This window comes from Moschus berezovskii, chromosome 27 (assembly GCF_049115385.1).
Source record: "Moschus berezovskii isolate FMDL1 chromosome 27, NW_MosBer_1.0, whole genome shotgun sequence".
Lineage (NCBI taxonomy): Eukaryota > Metazoa > Chordata > Mammalia > Artiodactyla > Moschidae > Moschus > Moschus berezovskii.
Window position 1 is genome coordinate 39618725 of NC_142486.1, and position 21601 is coordinate 39640325.

At 46.4% G+C, this 21601-nt stretch overlaps 1 protein-coding gene across 1 annotated transcript in view; it reads right to left on the reverse strand.

Moving 5' to 3' along the window:
- The window catches only part of ZNF263 (zinc finger protein 263), a 31563-nt gene extending 10383 nt beyond the window's left edge, over positions 1 to 21180 (reverse strand). The window contains exon 1 of the mRNA XM_088832810.1: positions 20796 to 21180. The gene's annotated coding sequence lies outside the window, so the exon portion shown is untranslated. The remainder of the gene's footprint in view (positions 1 to 20795) is intronic.
- Positions 21181 to 21601: the final 421 nt, after the last annotated feature.

A 21601-nucleotide genomic window follows, 5' to 3' on the forward strand; every position in this document is an offset into this window, starting at 1 on the left:
CGTGCTGTGATTCATGGGGTCGCTAAGAGTCGGACACGACTGAGCGACTGAACTGAACTGAACAGGTACTTACAGCTAGAGAGATTTTCAGTTATTCACAATTACTAATAGTATTCCTCCATTTCTTTGAGGTCTATCTATAGTCCAACAGAAAAAATAGCTTTTATAGGTGGTATTTTATAGTCAAATAGCAATTTGATGGGGAGTAGGGCTACGCTGGAAGAAGCAGAAGCTGGAATCAAGATTGCTGGGAGAAATATCAATAATCTCAGATATGCAGATGACACTACCCTTATGGCAGAAAGTGAAGAGGAACTCAAAAGCCTCTTGATGAAAGTGAAAGAGGAGAGTGAAAAGATAAGCTTGAAGCTCAACATTCAGAAAACAAAGATCATGGCATCTGGTCCCATCACTTCATGGGAAACAGATGGAAAAACAGTGGAAACAGTGTCAGACTTTATTTTTTTGGGCTCCAAAATCACTGCAGATGCTGATTGCAGCCAGGAAATTAAAAGATGCTTACTCCTTGGAAGGAAAGTTATGATCAACCTTGATAATATATTAAAAAGCAGAGACATTACTTTGCCAACAAAGGTCCGTCTAGTCAAGGCTATGGTTTTTCCCGTGGTCATGTATGGATGTGAGAGTTGGACTGTGAAGAAAGCTGATCGCCGAAGAATTGATGCTTTTGAACTGTGGTGTTGGAGAAGACTCTTGAGAGTTCTTTGTACCGCCAGGAGATCCAACCAGTCCATTCTAAGGGAGATCAATCCTGGGTGTTCATTGGAAGGACTGATGCTAAAGCTGAAACTGCAATACTTTGGCCACCTCATGCGACGAGTTGACTCACTGGAAAAGACTCTGATGCTGGGAAGGGTTGGGGGCGGGAGGAGAAGGGGACGACCGAGAATTAGATGGCTGGATGGCATCACCGACTCTGTGGACATGGGTTTGAGTGAACTCCGGGAGTTGGTGATGGACAGGGAGGTCTGGCGTGTTGTGATTCATGGGGTCGCGGAGAGTCGGACACGACTGAGCGACTGAACTGAACTGAACTGAAGGGTTACAGGCCAACAGAATTATACAGGTTCATTTGGGGCAGGAGTTCTCAACCTAGGGTCCATGAAATTCTAGAGCAGCAGTTCTAACTACAACAGAACCTCCTGTGGTGGTGGCTACTGAGCACGGAAAATGCAGCGCGTGTTGCTAAGGCCCACTAGGCAGTGGCTCCCATCAGCAGTGCTAGAGGGTCACGTGGATGGATTTGGAGAGTTTATAAAACTTGATATTGTACAGAAAACTACATGTGTGTGTGTATTTTCTAGGAAGTGGATCCATGGCTTTCATCAAGTTCTCTAAATGATGAAAAAGATTAGAAAATACTACTTTAAGGGTTGGTGAAAAGTAAGAGAAGTACGTATGCCCTTGAGTAACCACTGTTGATTTTACTTTCTTAAACAATTGGTACAATGAGGTGAGGGTTTGGGGCTCTAACTCTCTGCACAGTGGAAAATTCATGTATAACTTTGCAGCTGGCCTTCCATATCTGCATCCATAGATTCAGCCAACCATGACACATGGATTGTATAGTACTGTAACACGTATTTAGTGAAAAATTCCCACGTGTAAGTGGATTCATGCAGTTCAAACCCATGTTGGACAAGTTAACTATATTTTCTTGTCCTTACCTATCAGTGGCTCCCTATTCTGTAGAAGAAAAAACAATTTGGAATTTCAGACTAAAAAAAGTCCTACCACTCCTGGTCTTAGTTCTCATGGGTACTGAATTCTGTCTCTGGAGCTGCTTTCAGTCCTTGCCTGGGTCCCATAGATTCCTTTGTACTCAAGGGGGTATGGGTGGTAGTCATCTGTGCCTGGTTTTCAAACTGACAGCTGATGAAATCTACAATGTTAAGAGACCCTGATACTAGGAAAGACTGAAGGCAGGAGGAGAGGGGATGACAAAGGACGAGATGGTTGGATGGCATCACCGACTCAATGGACATGAGTTTGAGCAAACTCCAGGAGATGGTGAAGGACAGGGAAGCCTGGTATGCTGCAGTCCATGGGGTCACAAAGAGCTGGACACAACTGAGCGACTGAACAACAACAACGTTAAGACGTTCAAGTCTGCGCTCTTTGGCGCAGGAGCTCCTGTCATTCTGAAATGCTTTTCCTGACTCTCACCTTAGGATATCCTGGCCTGCAGGTTTCTGCCACCTAAGCCTTTGCTATTTGCCACTCTCCCCAGTTTTGATTTTTTCCCATTTAACTACAGCTTTCCTATGATCTATGACTTCAGGCTTGTCTTGACCTGTAACACATTACTCTTTGATCCCATGCTTAGCTTTGAAATCCAAACAGAAAAATAGTGACTTTAAATGGCATTTCATTTGAAACACACTTTATTTTTATTAATCTTAATCATATTTCCCTTCTTCATGAAAATATAAAATAAGGCATTTTGATAAAATGTTCTGAAATTTAAATTTTCTTTCGAGTTAACATTAACCAAACTTACTTGCTAATATTGTTTGGTAATGTTAATATTTAATATTTTCCTCTATTTGGATCTTAAATCACTATTTATCAACCTACATTTTATTCCAGAACAGTAAAGACTGTTAAGATATGAGGAGGGAGAGGAAAGGACACAGAAAGAGGGAACAAACTGTAACTGTTCCAGTGACAAAAGGAATGGTAGACATGGCAGGAAACTGAGCTGGAGAAAATTTTACTAGTTGTCCTTAGATTGACAGAAACACTGTTAAGACAGTTGTTTTTGTTAATTTCAAGATAATCCACTTCTAGACTTATTGAGCTGAAACATGTAAAGATTATTTTTTGCTGGTCACCAACCAACCCAGTTCAGATACTAATTTTTATTTGAAAATCATTTAACTGAAATTAGTCCAGGACACAGTTCCAAAACTCCCACTTTCACCTCTCTCTCTTTTCTTGGGATTCAATAAGACAATGCTTCTCAGCCTTAAAAGACTCAGAATTTTAGGAAAATTTACATTTTAGTCCTAACTTAGATAATTCTGTTATCAAAATATTCAGAAGATAATATAAAGCTAATTTAGTTTATTGATTTTAACACAGAATTAACTGCTCTTCCATAGACTGGAGGACAACAGCCTTAAACCCCAAAGGAGCCTTCCACTTGTTTTAGTTTTGTCCTAATGTTGAAAAACTGCCTGACAGAAGTTCCAGGTGAAATAATCCAAGCTGAAAACAGAAATCAATACAGAGGTCATCCCCAGAATTCAGTCTGAATTCAGAAACACCAGTGGGGACCTAAACTAACCTGCTTCCTGTCTTTATCATGGCCACGGTGTCCAGTACCAAAACTGGCCTGAGCTTCCCCAGGGAGCAGAGAGAAGAGTTACAGGTGAAGAAATTGCAGGATTCCAAAGAAATGCAACAGTGATTTGACTTCAAGACAGTTGGGTGTTCAGGGAAAGAAAAAAAAAGGAACAAAATTTTAGTCTTAATTGGAAGAAAAAGTTTTGGGATCTACTTAGGAGTTTTTATCATCCCATGACTTGTTTAACACAACTCTTTCTCGTTGAATCAGGGTGATATGTTCAATTTCTATTTCTTCTCTCAGATTTTGAGGTCAGGAGAGAAAGAGAAAATGAAGAAGCTTCTTCAAGCTAGAAAAAGAAAAAGAAAACCTGAGAACTCTGCATCCATTCATTGTTACTTTAAAGAGGGATGTGTCCCATGGTTCTATTTTACACAAAGAACAAGACTAAAAATATTTAGAAAGTTAGCATGGAAATCCCCAAAGCTTATAGATCATCATAACCACTCTACAGAGAGAGAAAACCCTAAGAGCTCCAACCTGGAAGAACCTCTCGACATTGTAAGACCTACTGAGCACCAGAGGATTCATTCAGGAAAGGAGCCTCACAAGTGCCCTGGCTGTTAGAGAAGCTTCCTTCATTGAGACATCGATAGACACCAACATCTCCACATAGGAAAGAGACCCCATGAATGCACTATAGTTTATGAAAAGTGATTTGACAGTGTGTTTTAAGAATTTTTAAAATATTTCCTTTTTTTTTAGATTTTTTTTTTTTTTTTTTTTTTAGAAAATATTTCTCCCACACAGCATGTGGGATCATAGTTCCCCAACCAGGGATCAAACCCAAGTGCCCTGTAACCACTGGACCACCAGGGAAGTCCCTATTTCACCTCTTTTATCAAGCAGTTCCACATCTGAGAAACAATTCTGAGGGGATAAAACAAAAACAGAATTGCAACAATAAAAATATAGTCGTTACACAAACCTTCACCCCCACACACAGACTCTCCAATGGTTCCCCATTGCCCTGATAATAAAGCACAGATTCCTCAACAAAGCTGTAAAGACCTTCAAGGTGCAGGCACTGGACTGTGGCAACAAGCACTGCAGCTGACCCTGCCCCTTCCCCAAGTCAGAATTAATTTCTTTGGGGCTCCCTGTTTCATTTGGCTTCCCAGGTGGCGCCAGTGGTAAAAAATCCACCTGCCAATGCAGGAAACGCAAGAGATGAGGGTTCCATCCCTGGGTCGGGAAGATCCCCTGGAGAAGGAAATGGTAACCCACTCCAGTATTCTTGCCTGGAGAATTACATAGACAGAGGAGCCTGGTGGGCTGTTTAGTCCATGGGGTCACAAAGAGTTGGACATGACTGAGTCCACACCTAAAGCCTCCCTAATCCTGCGCCCACTCAGCCTGGTAGTTAGACCGACTGACGCCCCTCCTTGCCTGAATAAAGGTAACCTGTCTCCGTTGAGGTAGTCTTCCTTTCTTCACTGCCTTGTCTCAAACTATACATTTTTGGTGCCGAAACCCGGGAGAGGGCAAGTCACTCGCCTCTCTCTCTGTTTTTTCCCCCATCCCGGAGCCTGGAATCATTAGAGGTGCAAGCCTTGTCCTAAGGTTTTATCGATAACTTATGTACCCCCAAGCCTCCGGCTCTATCCCCACCCCCCACCTCTGGTGATCTCTGGAACAGGGAATTCTCGCCATTCCACCGCTCCGCATCCAACATTCCACTCACTCTGGCGCCTAGATTAAGGTAAGATCCGGATAGTGTTCTAGAGGTACCTAGAATGCTGTCCTCTCCGGGTCCTGGGGACCCCCGGCCTAAGGCCACTCTGTAAGCAACGGTGGGGGACACTCCGTCTCAATACAGAGCTCTCTTCTCATAACTATTATTGTGACTGCAGGTGATGACCCAAACTCACAATAGGAGCCTCTGCTTGCCTCCCAATCATGGGGTCTGGCCAATCTATCCCAAAAGATTCCCCTCTGGCCTGGATCCTCAAAAATTTCAAACCACTCTTACTCACTGAGCTCAAAGCTAGCCACTTAGAACAGCTCCGTATACAGATCTAGCCTCAGTACCAACTGGACAATCAAAACTGCTGGCCTGAATTCGGCACATTTGACTTTTACATTCTTCAAGATCTCACCAACTTCCTTAAACGGAATGGCAAGTGGTCGGATATCCTATATGCCCAAGCCTTTTGGGCCCTTCGGAGCAGGCCCTCCCTATGCAAGGCCTGCTCCACCCACGAGTTCCTTCTATGTACCTTGCCTCCCAAACAAAAGGACCCCTCTTCTTCAACTAAACGCCGATGGTGACCTTCCACACCCCCGGAGTTCAACCCCGCGCACAAGCCCCCTCTCTACCAGCCACACCATCAAACCCCCGCTTCCCTCTTACCGAACTCACCTACTGACTCCAAAACCTCTCCTGAGTCTCCCTCAACCCCACTACCCCATTCCTCCAATTCCTCCTCCCCTCTTCCCTCCCCCCTGCCACGTGATCACGGACCAAACACAGTTCCCCTAAGAGAGGTGGTGAGACCAGAGGGCCCCACCCGAGTCCATGTGCCATTTTCATTGTCAGACATGAGCCAGATAGAAGAAAAGTTAGGATCATTTTTCTGAAAACCCTACCAGATACAGAAAAATAATTACTGAGGCTCACCCAGGCCTATAATCAAACACAGAGTGACGTATATTATATCCTAAATGTTACTCTCACTCCAGATGAAAAAGACTGTATCTGGCAAGTGGTGAAAGCCCACACTGATCACTTAAATAACCAAGACCAGGCTAACCCAGTTGCTGATGAGGCGACGCCTCAATTAGAACCCCACTGGACATACCAACCCGGTGACCCAGGCATTAGGAGACTCAATCACATGATCACCTGCCTCCTAGAGGGCATGCAGAAAAATGATCATATCCATGTCAATTATGATAAAGTCAGGGAAGTCACCCAAGGGGCGAACAAAAATCCAGCCTTGATCTCGGCATGCCTCACCAAGGTGGTCCAGAAATATACCAACCTAGATATCACCACCCCTGCTGGGTTACTCTACCTTCATGTTCAATTCATCAGCCAGTCCGCCCCTGACATTAGACACAAGCTTCTACAACTAGAAAAGGGCCCTGAGAGACCCGAAGAGACCTTCTAGAAGTAGCCTTCAAGGTGTTCAATAATAGAGAGGAGGAGGCTATGAGAGAAAAAGACTGTGAGAGAAAAGCTAAATATGCCTTTTTGGTGGCAGCAATTAAGGGAAGAGATCAACCCAGCCCAAGTCATCCCAGACCAGGGCTTAAGATCCCCGCTGGACCCTGCTTCCGATGCAACCAATCAGGACACTGGGCAAAGACATGCCAAAACCCACAGCCCCCTGCAAAGGCATGCCCGACCTGTGGCCAATGGGGACACTGGAAGATGGATTGTCCCCAGGGACGCCCTGGCACCAGGTCCCTACCCCCCAGACTTGGAGGATGGAATGTCCACAGGGACACTCTGGTGCCCCTGGGGAGGTCCCAACTTCTCCCCCAAACCCCAGCCCAACCCTACAAGACTTGTTCCAATGATGGGACCCAGGTTCCAGCCCCCCGGCCCATGTCCCAGACACGGGCTCAGAACTTAGGGTAGACGGTATAGTGGCTGGGAAAAAGAGCTCCTTCACAGTAGACACTGAAGCCACCTTCTCTCTCTTAACCTCCTACTCTGGCCCAACCCCAAACTCAGAGCTCACAATCAAGGGGGTCCCTGGAGTCCCCTTAAGCCCAAAAATCAGCCCTCCGTTACTCTGTCAATTTGGAAAATCAACCCTCATACACTCATTCCTCATAATGCCTCAGTGCCCAGTGGCACTCCTAGGGAGAGATTTGCTATCCAAATTAGGGGTCTCTATTACCAAACCCCCTGTAGAGGCAGTCTCTATGTTCTACATGCAGATGGCACCCGGACCATCCCCATCCCCTGCTCCTGACCTTCCCTTGGATCTACCCGCTGTAGACCCCTGAGTCTGGGATACTGATCACCCATCTATAGCCAAACACCATCCCCCAGTCCACATTACTCTAAAGGACCCCTTGGCTATAATCGTCCAACAAGAGTACTCTCACCCCGGAGGCCCACAAGGGACATAAGCCTATCATTGACCATCTTCTTCAAGCCTCCATCTTAGTTCCTACCCATTCACCACACACACCCCCATTCTGGCAGTAAAGAAGGGACCAAACTCTTGGAGATTGGTCCAGCATCTACGAAAAATCAATGAGGCCGTCATACCAACAATCCCAGTAGTCCCCAATACTTATAACTTTCTGTCTGCCATTTCCCTGACTACAACCTTCTTCACAGTATTAGACCTTAAAGATGCCTTCTTCACCATCCCCCTCCACCCCCTCTCCCAACCCCTCTTCACCTTCACCTGGCAGGACCCCAAGACTCATGTCTCCCAACAACTAACATGGACAGTTCTTCCCCAAGAGCTGAGACAGCCCCCACTTTTTTGGACAGGCTTTAAAAAGGACCTACAGACATTCGACCTGGCCCCTAGTTACCTCCTCCAATACGCAGATGACCTCCTCCTTTATCAGTTCAGTATAGTTCAGTCGCTCAGTCATGTCCGACTCTTTGCGACCCCATGAATCACAGCACGCCAGGCCTCCCTGTCCATCACCAACTCCCGGAGTTCACTCAAACTCATGTCCATAGAGTTGGTGATGCCATCCAGCCATCTCATTCTCTGTCGTCCCCTTCTCCTCCCGCCCCCAATCCCTCCTAGCATCAGACTCTTTTCCAGTGAGTCAACTCGTCACATGAGGTGGCCAAAGTACTGCAGTTTCAGCTTTAGCATCAGTCCTTCCAAAGAACACCCAGGATTGATCTCCTTTAGAATGGGCTGGTTGGATCTCCTTGCAATCCAAGGGACTCTCAAGAGTCTTCTCCAGCACCACAGTTCAAAAGCATCAATTCTTCGGCGATCAGCTTTCTTCACAGTCCAACTCTCACAACCATACATGACCACGGGAAAAACCATAGCCTTGACTAGACGGACCTTGGTTGGCAAAGTAATGTCTCTGCTTTTTAATATGCTATCTAGGTTGGTCATAACTTTCCTTCCAAGGAGTAAGAGTCTTTTAATTTCCTGGCTGCAATCAGCATCTGCAGTGATTTTGGAGCCAAAAAAAATAAAGTCTGACACTGTTTCCACTGTTTCCCCATCTATTTCCCATGAAGTGATGGGACCAGATGCCATGATCTTCGTTTTCTGAATGTTGAGCTTCAAGCCAACCTTTTCACTCTCCTCTTTCACTTTCATCAAGAGGCTTTTGAGTTCCTCTTCACTTTCTGTCATAAGGGTGGTGTCACCTGCGTATCTGAGATTATTGATATTTCTCCCAGCAATCTTGATTCCAGCTTGTGCTTCTTCCAGTCCAGCATTCCTCATGATGTACTCTGCATATAAGTTAAATAAGCAGGGTGACAATATACAACCTTGACGTACTCCTTTTCCTATTTGGAACCAGTCTGTTGTTCCATGACCAGTTCTAACTGTTGCTTCCTGACCTGCATTCAGGTTTCTCAAGAGGCAGGTCAGGTGGTCTGGGATTCCCATCTCTTTCAGAATGTTCCACAGTCTATTGTGATCCACACAGTCAAAGGCTTTGGCATAGTCAATGAAGCAGAAATAGATATTTTTCTGGAACTCTCTTGCTTTCTCCATGATCCAGCAGATGTTGGCAATTTGATCTCTGGTGCCTCTGCCTTTTCTAAAACCTGCTTGAACATCTGGAAATTCACGGTTCACATATTGCTGAAGCCTGGCTTGGAGAATTCTGAGCATGACTTTACTAGCGTGTGAGATGAGTGCAATTGTGCGGTAGTTTGAGCATTCTTTGGCATTTCCTTTCTTTGGGATTGGAATGAAGACTGACCTTTTCCAGTCCTGTGGCCACTGCTGAGTTTTCCAAATATGCTGGCATATTGAGTGCAGCACTTTCACAACATCATCTTTCAGGATTTGAAATAGCTCAATTGGAATTCCATCACCTCCACTAGCTTTGTTTGTAGTGATGCTCTCTAAGGCCCACTTGACTTCACATTCCAAGATGTCTGGCTCCAGGTGAGTGATCATGCCATCGTGATTATCTTCGTCGTGAAGATCTTTTTTGTACAGTTCTTCTGTGTATTCTTGCCACCTTTTCTTAATATCTTCTGCTTCTGTTAGGTCCATACCATTTTTGTCCTTTATCGAGCCCATCTTTGCATGAAATGCTCCCTTGATATCTTTAATTTTCTTGAAAAGATCTCTTGTTTATCCTATTCTGTTGTTTTCCTCTATTTCTTTGCATTGATCGCTGAGGAAGGCTTTCTTATCTCTCCTTGCTATTCTTTGAAACTGTGCATTCAGATGCTTATATCTTTCCTTTTCTCCTTTGTTTTTCGCTTCTCTTCTTTTCACAGCTATTTGTAAGGCCTCCTCAGACAGCCATTTCGCCTTTTTGCATTTCTTTTCCTTTATAGCCCAACCCAAAAACTTTGCCTCCAACATACTGCCAAACCCCTTGAGGCCCTGGGGTCCTGGGGTTATCGGGTATCCCGATCCAAAGCCCAAATAGCCCAGACAGAAGTCACCTACCTACCTGGGACTCCCAGCCCACCAACAAAGAACCATCCCTCCAGGCAGAATCCAGGCCTTAACTGACTGTCCGCCTCCAAAAACGGGAACTCCTGTCTCTCCTCAGCCTCCTAAACTTTTTCCGTATGTGGATCCCCAGTTTCTCCCTCATTGCAAAGCCGCTTTATCCCCTCCTCACGAGCCTGTCCTATTTGCCAGCTCACCCAGAGCCTCCTCCGAGTGCCAGCTCTCCACCTGCCAGGTTACTCCAGACCATTTTTCCTCTGTGCACATTCCAACCAAGAACAGGCCCTGGGGTTTCCATGCCAGAGGGCCGGAGACACCTGGGCTCCCATAGCCTATTTATCAAAACAACTTGACAAGGTGACCAAGGGGTGGTCTCCCTGTATGCCAGCCATGGCTGCCATTGCAGCCCTGGTGCCTGAAGCAAACAAACTCTCTAGGCACGCCTCCTTAACAGTCTGTTCTCCACACACCCTCCAAGACCAACTACCACACCGGACTTTTCTCTCCCTTCCCCCTTCCAGGGTACAAATTCTACACATTTTTTTCCTTGACCCCCAACTCTCATTCTCCCCCTGCGCTCCCCTTAACCCTGCCAGTTTATTACCCACGCCTTCTATAACAGGCCCTCCCCTACATAGCTGCAGTCTAACAGTGGATCTTACCCAAAATCCCTTCCAACACTTAACAGATCAGCCCATCCTAGACCCTGACACCCCACACTGGTTCACTGATGGCAGCTCTCAAAAATCCCCACCCTTCGCGGCAGGATATGCCATCATTCAAGGAGATCTTCATCATGACCACCGGACACAAATAATTGAAGCCTCACCTCTGCCACCTCACACCACCTCCCAACAGGCAGAACAGATAGCTCTCACCAGAGCTTTGACTCTTGCTAAAAATCTAAGGGTTAACATCCACACAGACTCCAAATATGCCTACAATATACTCCTCTCAAACATCCTGATATGGAGAGAAGGAGGGTTCCTCACCCAAAGGGGATCCCCCATTATTAATTCAGATCTTAACCACAAGCTTCTAAAGGCCGCACTCTTACCAAAAAAGCCACCATCCTCCACTGTAGGGAACATCAAAAAGGAAGTCTCATATCAACCTACAACAAAGCCACATATCAGAAGGCAAAAGAGGTAGCTCTGTCCCATCCCACTCTCCAGTCCCCTGCCATCTTAGCCCTGACCCCATCCGACCCTCCCACCACTAGAAAAATCCTCTCCCGTCTACACTCGTTCTTTCATCCTTCGTCCAAGGCACTCCAGCAGTTCATCTGTAACCACTTCCCTATATCGACTGCCGACCAACATTATTTAGATAACCTTACCGCTCCTGTCAGACATGTCAACGTACTAATCCCAATTCCAACCTCAAACCTACATCCTTCCCAACCCATCAAATGCGAGGCAGCCTCCCAGCACAAGACTGGCAGATAGACTTCACGCATATGCCCCAGTTCGGAGAGTTCGATGCCTCCTGGTCCTTGTAGACACCTTTTCAGGATGGGTAAAAGCATTTCCCACAACAAACAAAAGAGCCCACACTGTGGCCTGGGTCCTCCTCAAAGAAATTATCCCCAGGTTTGGCCTGCCATCATCCCTACAGACTGATAATGGCCCGGAATTCACGTCCAGGGTCTCCCAACAAATTGTCCAGTTCTTACAGATCCCCTGGAAATTTCACATTCCATACTGTCCCCAGTCCTCAGGGAAGGTAGAAAGGATGAACAGGATAATCAAAGAAACTCTCACCAAATTATCCCTCAAGGTACATCTAGACTGAACCAAACTATTGTCGATTGCTCTCCTCAAAATACAGGCTTTGCCCAGAAAACCCCTTGGGTTGAGCCCCTTTGAAGTGATATACAGAAGGCCCATGACACCCCCGGACTTCCCCCTGAACCTTCTCCCCTATCAAGCTCCCTACACTCCCCTCTGGTGGCAGAACTCCGAGATGCCCTCTGGAAATACATCAACCATAACTTGCCCGCCCCTGACCCCCAAGTCCCCTTGCCCCCTCTACAGACTGGGGACATTGTCTATCTGTCCAACAATCCCTAGGGTGACCTCACCCCAAAGTGGCAGGGACCATTCAAAATCATACTTCTTACCCTGACAGCAGCTAAACTCAAAAAGGTCACCTCTTGGGTACACCTCTCTCACCTAAAAAGGGTTATTTCCGATCCCACTAACGCCTGTCAGGTCTCCCTCATAGGGCCCACCTCCATAGAAATCACCCAACGACAACCTCTGTCAACCATCCAAGAAGACTCTGTTGAATGACCTGGATGCTCCTCAACCTGCAACTGTTCGTGACCCAACTACTACAAGACCTCTGGACCAGCGCCCCAACAGGAACTTCCTTTGAAGACCTGACCACGCTGGTGTCTCAAGTGTGGCTTCAGGGAACCTTCTACAACCTAAGTCCAGACGAGATTGATTTCTTTACTCTCATTCTCTACATCATTCTACATCCCTGTAAACATTCTTCCTTTTCAAATTCAGGCTACCACAGACTCGAGGCCTTCTGCCTCTCGCCTTGATTGGCCTCTGCCCGTCTTTCTGGCCATAACCGCACTCTTAACCTTTGCTATAGGCCTAACAACCGTCTCCCCTTGGGACTGGCCACCCACCCTATGCCTCCTCGGCAGTACTGCCTACTGTGTTCTACTCCAAGGGTGCTATTTCCTCTGCGCTGCCTAACTAACAGACCCAAGACTCCCCTGTTCCTTACCCTGGTTACACTCCCCTGCCTTTGGCTAGCTCCTGCCCCTGCTTAGACATTTATTCCTATGTTCATTCTTCATGTTATAATGAGGCCCCTAAACCATGCACCATGAACATCGGGGACGGGGGAAGTCCAGATCCCTACTCACTGTTAAAATACAAAAGACAGGGAGCTCCGTGAGCAACTGCTATATGCCGAATGGAAAAGACATATGCTCCTATCACACTACCCACTGAGGGTATTCAGATGGGGGAGGGGCACAAGATCAACAACGTAAGAGGAACCAAGAACACGTCATAAAAGACCTAATTTCCCAGGTACAGGTGACCCCCGAGCCCTATAGACACCTGGACCTCCTTTCCCAACTACGGCCTCTCCTAAATCCTTCCTCTGACAACCGACACCTGACCAGCCTTCTTAACTCCTCCTTCTAATTCTTCCAGGACACACAACACACATCCCAGTGCTGGATATGCCTGTCACTGTCAGCAATCACCACACACAGCAATCCCTTTACTCTCCACGTGGTTGCCACAGGGCAGCTATACCTCCCCTCCCCAACAAAACGCCACATAACTCATTGGGCCAGTTTCTGACAATATCCTTCTTTCAGCCCCTTCAAACCTAACCTATATCAACTACTCTAGCTCCAACTACACTGGTCTCACAAACCACTCCCTCCTTCTGTTCCACTTGGGTTCTCTGGAACAGCACAAATAATTGCACCAACCCGGGAATCTTCATTCTCTGCAGGACCTACGTATATTCATGTCTCCCCCCTGAGCCCCCTGGACCTTGCATCCTGGTCTTCACGACCCTGGGTCTAACAATCCTCAAAGAAGAAGAGATACAACAGATAGTCGACCCCCAAGTGGAACATTCCCACAGGAAAAAACGAGCTATCGCGGCCCCCCTCCTGATTGGGACTAGCATAGCAGCAGCCCTGGGCACAGGGGTGGGGGCATCTCGACCTCGGCCCATTTCTACTACAAGCTGTCCCAAGAACTTAATGAGGATATGGAGCAGGTGGTGGAATCTTTTGTTTCAGTCCAAAGACAAATTAACTCATTAGCTTCTGCTGCTGCTGCTGCTGCTAAGTCACTTCAGTCGTGTCCGACTGTGTGTGACCCCATAGATGGCAGCCCACCAGGCTACCCCATCCCTGGGATTCTCCAGGCAAGAACACTGGAGTGGGTTGCCATTTCCTTCTCCAATGTGTGAAAGGGAAAAGTGAAAGTGAAGTCGCTCAGTCGTGTCCGACTCTTAGCGACCCCACGGACTGCAGCCTACCAGGCTCCTCCATCCATGGGATTTTCCAGGCAAGAGTACTGGAGTGGCTTGCCATTGCCTTCTCCGTCATTAGCTTCTGTGGCCCTACAAAACAGAGGAGCCCTGGACCTTCTCACCACAGAAAAGGGCGGAACCTGCCTTTTCCTAGGAGAGGACTGCTGCTATTTTGTTAATGAAACAGGCATAGTCCAGGGAAGAGTCAGAGAACTTAGAATCAAACACCGCAAAAAAGAGTTACAAAATCTTTCCACTCCCCAAAGCCTATTCCGAACTGGCCCTCCCTTGGTTCCTCCCTTTCTCGGGACCATTGGTACTTATCATTTTATTCCTCTTATTTGGACCCTGTTTCTTCAGTCTCTTTCAAGGTTTTCTCCAAGACCGGATTTGGGCCCTAGGACAGTCCTCCGTTCCAGGCCCAGAGCCGTTGCCCCTACCCAGCAGGAAGTAGCCAGAGAGATACGGCGCCCTTTTCCCCCATCTTTTTATGATTTCAGGGTTTGAAATGAAGGAGTCCTCGGGCCTGGAAAGAGGAGATAACCACTTCAAAGGCCCATGCTGGACCACCTGACTTCGGGGAAAACAAAACTGAACTTAAAGTCCCACCCTGATACTCTGGGCAGATTGCATCAGCCTGAGACTTTCAACCCCCCGCCTGGGGACCCCCCATCCCCATTCAACCGCAACCTGCCATCTCAGCTAAAGATTACCCAGAACGCCCTGCCTGACCAAATCTTCCCATAGCGCTTTCGCAAAGCTCCCCTTAAATAAGAAGCCTCACTGATCCTGCGCATGTTCAGCCTGGTCATTAGACGGACTGTCGCCCCTCCTTGCCTGAATAAAGGTAACCTGTCTCCGTTGAGGTCGTCTTCCTTTCTTCATTGCCTCGTCTCGAACTATGTGCTTTGTTTGTTGTTGCTGTTGTTCAGTCACCCAGTCGTGTGCGACCCCATGGATGGAAGCATGCCAGGCCTCTCTGTCCCTCAACATCTCCCAAAGTTTGCCCAAGTTCATGTCTGTTGCATTGGTGATGCCATCCAGCCAACTCATCCTCTGACGCCTCTTCTCCTTCTGCCATCAATCTTTCCCAGCATCAGTGACTTTTCCAATGAGTCAGCTGTTGGCATCAGATGACCAACATACTGGAGTTTCAGCTTCAGCATCAGTCCTTCCAACGGGTATTCAGGCTTGATTTCCCTTAAGATCACAGGTTTGATCACCTTGCAATCTAAGGGACTCTCAGGAGTCTTCTCCAGCACCACAGTTAGAAGGCATCAATTCTTTGGTGCTCCACCTTCTTTATGGTCCAGTTTTCACAACTGTACGTGACCACTGGGAAGACCATAGCTTAGACTATATGGACCTTTGTCAGCAATGTCTCTGCTTTTCAACATACTGTCTAGGTTTGTCATAGCTCTCCTGCCAAGAAGCAAATGTCTTCATATTTCATTGCTGCAGTCACTGTCCGCAGTGATTTTAGAACCCAAGAAGAGGATATCTGTCACTACATCTACCTTTTCCCCCTCTATTTGCCAGTGCTTTGTTTAGAGATCATTTTTAGCACTTAACACAGTTCTCCTTAACTAGGAGGATTAACTGCAATCTTCTCCTGCCCTCCCAATATACGTGTATCAACATCACACACATGACTAGAGTTTTACAAGATAGAGACCAGCAGTAACTCATTTCTTTATCCCTTAATGTACCCCCTACATACTAAACATTAAATGTTTGTAGCTTTGAACTAAGAGAGATGTCGAATAATACCTCTTGGAAACTAAGAACATAGAACACTGCATGGATATATCTCATTGCTTCTAAGCATTCTGAAAAGATAAGGGCAAAAAACAGTGCCAACCTAATAAGTACTATAAAGGTTGAGTTCAGTTCAGTCGTTCAGTCGTCTCCGACTCTCCGTGACCCCATGAATCACAGCACGCGCAGGCCTCCCTGTCCATCACCAACTCCCGGAGTTCACTCAAACTCATGTCCATAGAGTCGGTGATGCCATCCAGCCATCTCATTCTCTGTCGTCCCCGTCTCCTCCCACCCCCAACCTTTCCCAGCATCAGATTCTTTTCCAGTGAGTCAACTCTTCGCATGAGGTGGCCAAAATATTGTAGTTTCAGCTTCAGCATCAGTCCTTCCAATGAACACCCAGGATTGATCTCCTTTAGAATGGACTGGTTGGATCTCCTTGCAGTACAAGGGACTCTCAAGAGTCTTCTCCAACACCACAGTTCAAAAGCATCAATTCTTCGATGATCAGCTTTCTTCACAGTCCAACTCTCACATCCATACATGACCACTGGAAAAACCATAGCCTTGACTAGACAGACCTTGGTTGGCAAAGTAATGTCTCTGCTTTTTAATATGCTATCTAGTTTGGTCACAACTTTCCTTCCAAGGAGTAAGCATCTTTTAATTTCCTGGCTGCAATCAGCATCTGCAGTGATTTCGGAGCCCAAAAAAATAAGGTCTGACACTGTTTCCACTGTTTCTCCATCTATTTCCCATGAAGTGATGGGACCAGATGCCATAATCTTTGTTTTCTGAATGTTGAGCTTCAAGCCTCTCCTCTTTCACTTTCATCATGAAATATTTAAGTGCAGGCTCTATACAAAATCAACTTTCAATAAACCTCAATGTATTTTATTGCTTTTGTTATGTGATGATAAAAGCATTTGAGGCCATAAATATTTTTCTAAGAGAATGGGGCCAGCAGAGGATGAGATGGTTTGATGGCATCACTGACTAGAATTTGAGCAAACTCTGGGAGACAGTGAAGGACAGGGGTGCCTGGACAGGGAAGCCTGGTGTGCTACAGTCCATGGGGTCACAAAGAGTTGGACACGACTTAACGACTGAACAACAACAATTTCCTCTATGTGCAGCTTTGGTTGTATTTCATAATTTCTATATAAAGTAATGTCTTTATTGATGATTTCAAAATAGTCATTGCAGTTTTCATATTCTATTTTTGGCTGTGCAGTGTGTGGAATCTCAGTTCCCCAACCATTGGACCACCAGGGATTTCCCATCACTGCCATTTTTATTATTTCCTCTTTGAGCCAAGAGTTGGCCAACTGCTCAAACTGTTCCAGAAAATCTCTCTTTATAAAAAAAAATTTTTTTTTACTGCATTGATTAGAAAATGAGATTCATTATATTTCTGCTTTGAAAAGTTCATTTCAGTTTTCTTCAGACTCATATTTAATAAAACTTGTTAATTATACGCAAAGCCTCAGAAAACAAGGGTTCCATCTTTAGGACCAAATCTAGAACAGTCTTGGACTGCTCAAGTGTTCTTGTTTCTTTAGAAGCATCCTTGGTGGTGAGTGAAGGGGAAGTGAGATAGAGGAGTTTAACTGCTTCCCAATTCTGCCTCCTGGGTGTTTGCTTTTGTTTTTTACTTCCTCTTCCCTTACTAAGAGGTTTTAAAAGCAAAAAAAAAAAAAAAAAGAGGTTTAAAAGCAAAAAAACAAAACAAAAAACTATCATATGGACTTTATTTTAGGCCAGGCCAGGAGGCTTGTGGGATCTTAGTTGCCTAGCCAAGCCCTCGTCAGTCAAAGTGTGGAGTCCTAACCACTGGACTGCCAGGGAATTCCCTGTGTGGATTTTGTATGGCAACTGTTAATAGCAGCCTACCTAATTAATGTTGGCAGTAAAGATAGGAGACAAATAGACCTAGGAGAGGCTCATCCCTTTCACTAGCTGAGACAGTCCTCCTTAAGATGCCATGCTGTTTGTTTTCTGAAAGCAGAGAAATCCTGCAGAAGCCATTTTAAGATTTTTTCAATTGTGACTTTCCAGAATCTGCAGCAATTCTTTCACAGTGTGTTGAGAATGTTGTCTAGGCTAAAATCAAGGAACTCAAGAAACAGACTGCTGAATCCACCCTCCAGGGGCTCATAGTACGGTAAGGAGTGAGGCATGGTACACTCTGCCTACAGGCACTTTCAGTTTCCCAAAAAGACATCCCAAGGACCCTCCAGGAAACTTTATGACCTTTAATTCTGAAATGAGTACCCATCCTGAAATCCTCTCTCAGCAGCATTAGGAACTGCTTCCAGGGACCTCCCTGGTGGTCCAGAGGTTAAGAATTTTCCTACCAACGTAGGGGGCATGGGCTCAATCTTTGGTTCAGGAACTAAGATCCCACATGCCGAGGAGCAACTAAGTCACAACTACTGAAGCCTGTGTGTTGCAATTACTGAAGCAGACACAAAGAGCCCCTGTGCTGCAAAAAAAGAAAGCTGCTGGAGGACTGTTCTTGGGTGGGGATGGGAGTGGGGTGGTGTCCACTGTGCTTCCAGCTGCGGCCCCAGAGTTCACATGTGAGGGTGCCCTCTACAGAACAGGTGAAATGCCACCTGAGTTTTGATACTGATCTGTGGGTTAAGAAACTTGTCCTAAGGCTTTCCTGAGCAAACAGCCTTTCAGTCATTTTTCTTATTTCAACTATATTTTTAAAATTTTAGCTTCAGTTCTATATCTTCAGGGGAGTTAAGGTATGAGACTTTATAGGTTCTCGTTAAAAAGTCTGTGTTAATTTGATACCTGCAGTATGTGTATGTTTCTGTGTGTGCGCTTACTTTGCAGGTAGGTCTGTGCAGTGCTTCCTTCCCTGGTGGCTCAGCAGTAAAGAAGCCGCCTGCCAATGCAGGAGACTTGAGTTCGACCCCTGAGTTGGGAAGATCCCTTGGCGAAGGAAATGGCAACCCATTCCAGTATTCTTGCCTGGAGAATCCATGGACAGAGGAGCCTGGTGGGCTACAGTCCACAGGATCACAGAGAGTCAAACATGACTTAGCCACTAAGCAAGAACAATGTGTTTCCTTCATTATTGGCGAACTTCACATATCACTTGAAAACTTCACATTAGTTTCTCTGTGGGCACAATCTGCTTTTTAAAAACCACTTTCCTAATCCTCTGCATTCCAGTTAAAAAATATTTCAGTTAATGAGATTTTTTACAGTTTTTACTATAAAAATAATGAGCAAAGTATGAAGGTCTTTCTCTAAGAATGAGATGCTATATTTTCTGTTTTGCCTCTTAAATTTTACACTGGAAATATATTCACGGAGTATGTTCCATGTGTCATAAAATGTTTACATACTCACTGAAAACCACAAAAATGCACAGAGAACATTTACAAAATGTAAAAAGCACAACCTACTAATCCCAATTCTACTCTCTAGAGGTTGCCATATGAGTTCTTGAATCTATCTTCAGATTTTCAAATTTTAAAAATTATTTTTCCTACGACTTCACTGGCGATCCAGTGGTTAATACTCCACACTTCCCCTGCAGGGGGCAAGGGTTGACCCCTGGTCAGGGAACTAAGATCCTGCATGCCACGTGGGCAAGAAAACAATTTTTCCCCTGTTATTTACAAACATGGGATTATACTACCACATTGCATGGTAAACATGCTTTTTTCATGTAATAATATATTAATATATTGACCATCCTTGCACATTAGCACATGGAAACCCATCACGCTTTTCAAGAGAGGTATGCTTAGTGGCTAAGTCATATTCAACTCTTTGCGACCCCATGGACTGTAGCCCTCCAGGCTCCTCTCTCCAGGCAACAATACTGGAGTCGGTTGCCATTTTCTCCTCGAGGTATCTTCCTGACTCAGGGACTGAAACTGCATCTCCTGCATTGGCAGGCTAATTCTTTACCACTGCACCACCTGGGAAGTTCTCATTGTAACACATCAGCAGACTAAATGCACACCCACAGGCACCATGACAGTTCCAAGGCTCACCAGAAAGGTCAAAAAGTGGGCGGTGGCCCAATTCCTGGAAATCTCCACTCCCTTTCAAGGGATGCAGTACAGCACATAGAACAGATTTTCCAAAATTACTAAGCCAGCCCCCAAGTGATAGTCATCTAAATTGTTCACAGTTTCTAACTGGCAAGTGTAGCAGGCAGGGGAATGTTCCAGAAGAATGAGAATGATCTGAATAAGAAGGTGTCCCCGACACCGCCATGCTAGTCTAGTTAACCAGAATTCAGTCTAGTTATGTTTATCTGAGACTAGAAAGTAGTCTTGATGGCAAGGACTTCAAAAACGAATGTTGGATCTAGAATTACAGCTAGACCATCAACCTGGGTGTTCCCTCTTTTTTACTTTTCTCCTGCAGTAGATTTGGATCAAAGGAAATCTTTCTTGAAGGTAAAACAGTTAAAACGTAGGGGCTGCTCTAGCTGACATTGGGGAAGGGGTGTCTATATCTAGAGCCCCCTGACAGATTTCTGCAGGTGGACATCAGAAAGTCCATGAAGCCCCTGAAGTGATATAGGTAACTGTAGATGCATGTGCCTTTTTTTTTTTTTTCCTTTCCTGACAAACACACACACAAACAAGAAAAACGAAAGGGAATTCCCAGGCAGTCCACTGGTTGGGACTCAGCGCGGACTACCAGACCGGGGTTCAATTCCCAGTCGGGAAACTAAGATGCTGCAAGCCGCGCGACGCGGCCAAAAAACCACTGCCCTAATGGTCCATAGCCATATCACTAGATTTTTCAAAAGGAATCACGATACAGACAGGTTTAAGAATCTCTACTAATCAGGATTAGTAGGGGCAGAATTTGAAAACCGAGAAGACGCCAGTGCTGGTGTTGGGCTGAACAATCTATTTCACACCTCTTCCTAGGATTGGAAATAACGGTTTACACACCTCTCTCCTACCCAGGTGATAAGCTCCTCGAGGCAGGGACCCAGCCTGCCTGTGACCACCTCGCCCCTGACACTGGAAGAAGCACACAGCAGGCGCTCAGTAAATACTTGCCGTAAACATGAGTGATCTACAGCACCATCGGGGCGGAAAGACTGGAACCTCCGGACTCAGTGCAGCCCCGCGGCGCCGAAGCCCTCGAGCTCCCGGCAACCGCGGGCGGAGCGAACTCCACTTGCCCGCCTAGCTCCCGGGATACCAGCCACTGTGACCGCGCCTTCTCTGCGCGCGGCGAGCGGCCGCTAGGGCGGGAAGCAGCTACAGGCCACTGCGGCCGCCAATCTTCACCACGGCGGCCCAGCACCCGCTAAGAGACACGGCGCTGGAGGGCCCGCCCACCCGCCTTCCTATTGACTCCGCATACTCCCGGGGCCTCCTGGGGGATGTAGTTCCGAGCGTCTTGCGCACAAATGCGGGCGCTGCGAGGGCAGACCCAGCGGTGAGTGGCGCCTGTCGGGCCTTTCTCTGCCTCCAGCAGGCCCTGCGGGCTTCTGGCAGAGATGGTGTGCCCAGCGGATTTCCACCTCAGCGCCTGCCCGCCTGCTGTTGCCCTGCGCCGACACTTCCCCTTTATCCTCGGGCCATTCTTCCTGCAGACAAACTGCTCTTGCCGCAAGCGCGGAGTTTGGACCGAAAGGAGCCTGAAGGTGATGACAGTGCTGGAGCAAGAATCTCCTGTCCACATCCGTGGACACCGCCCACGACGTGCAAGGCGTTGGAACAGCAACGAATGAAGCTAGGATTTCTTCCACGATGCCGGCGGTGCTTGCAAAGATTATCTGTTTGACTTCCATTATCAACCCATTTGACAGACAGGAAAACAATTTCAGAGAAGTGGAATAATTTGCCCAGGTCACAGA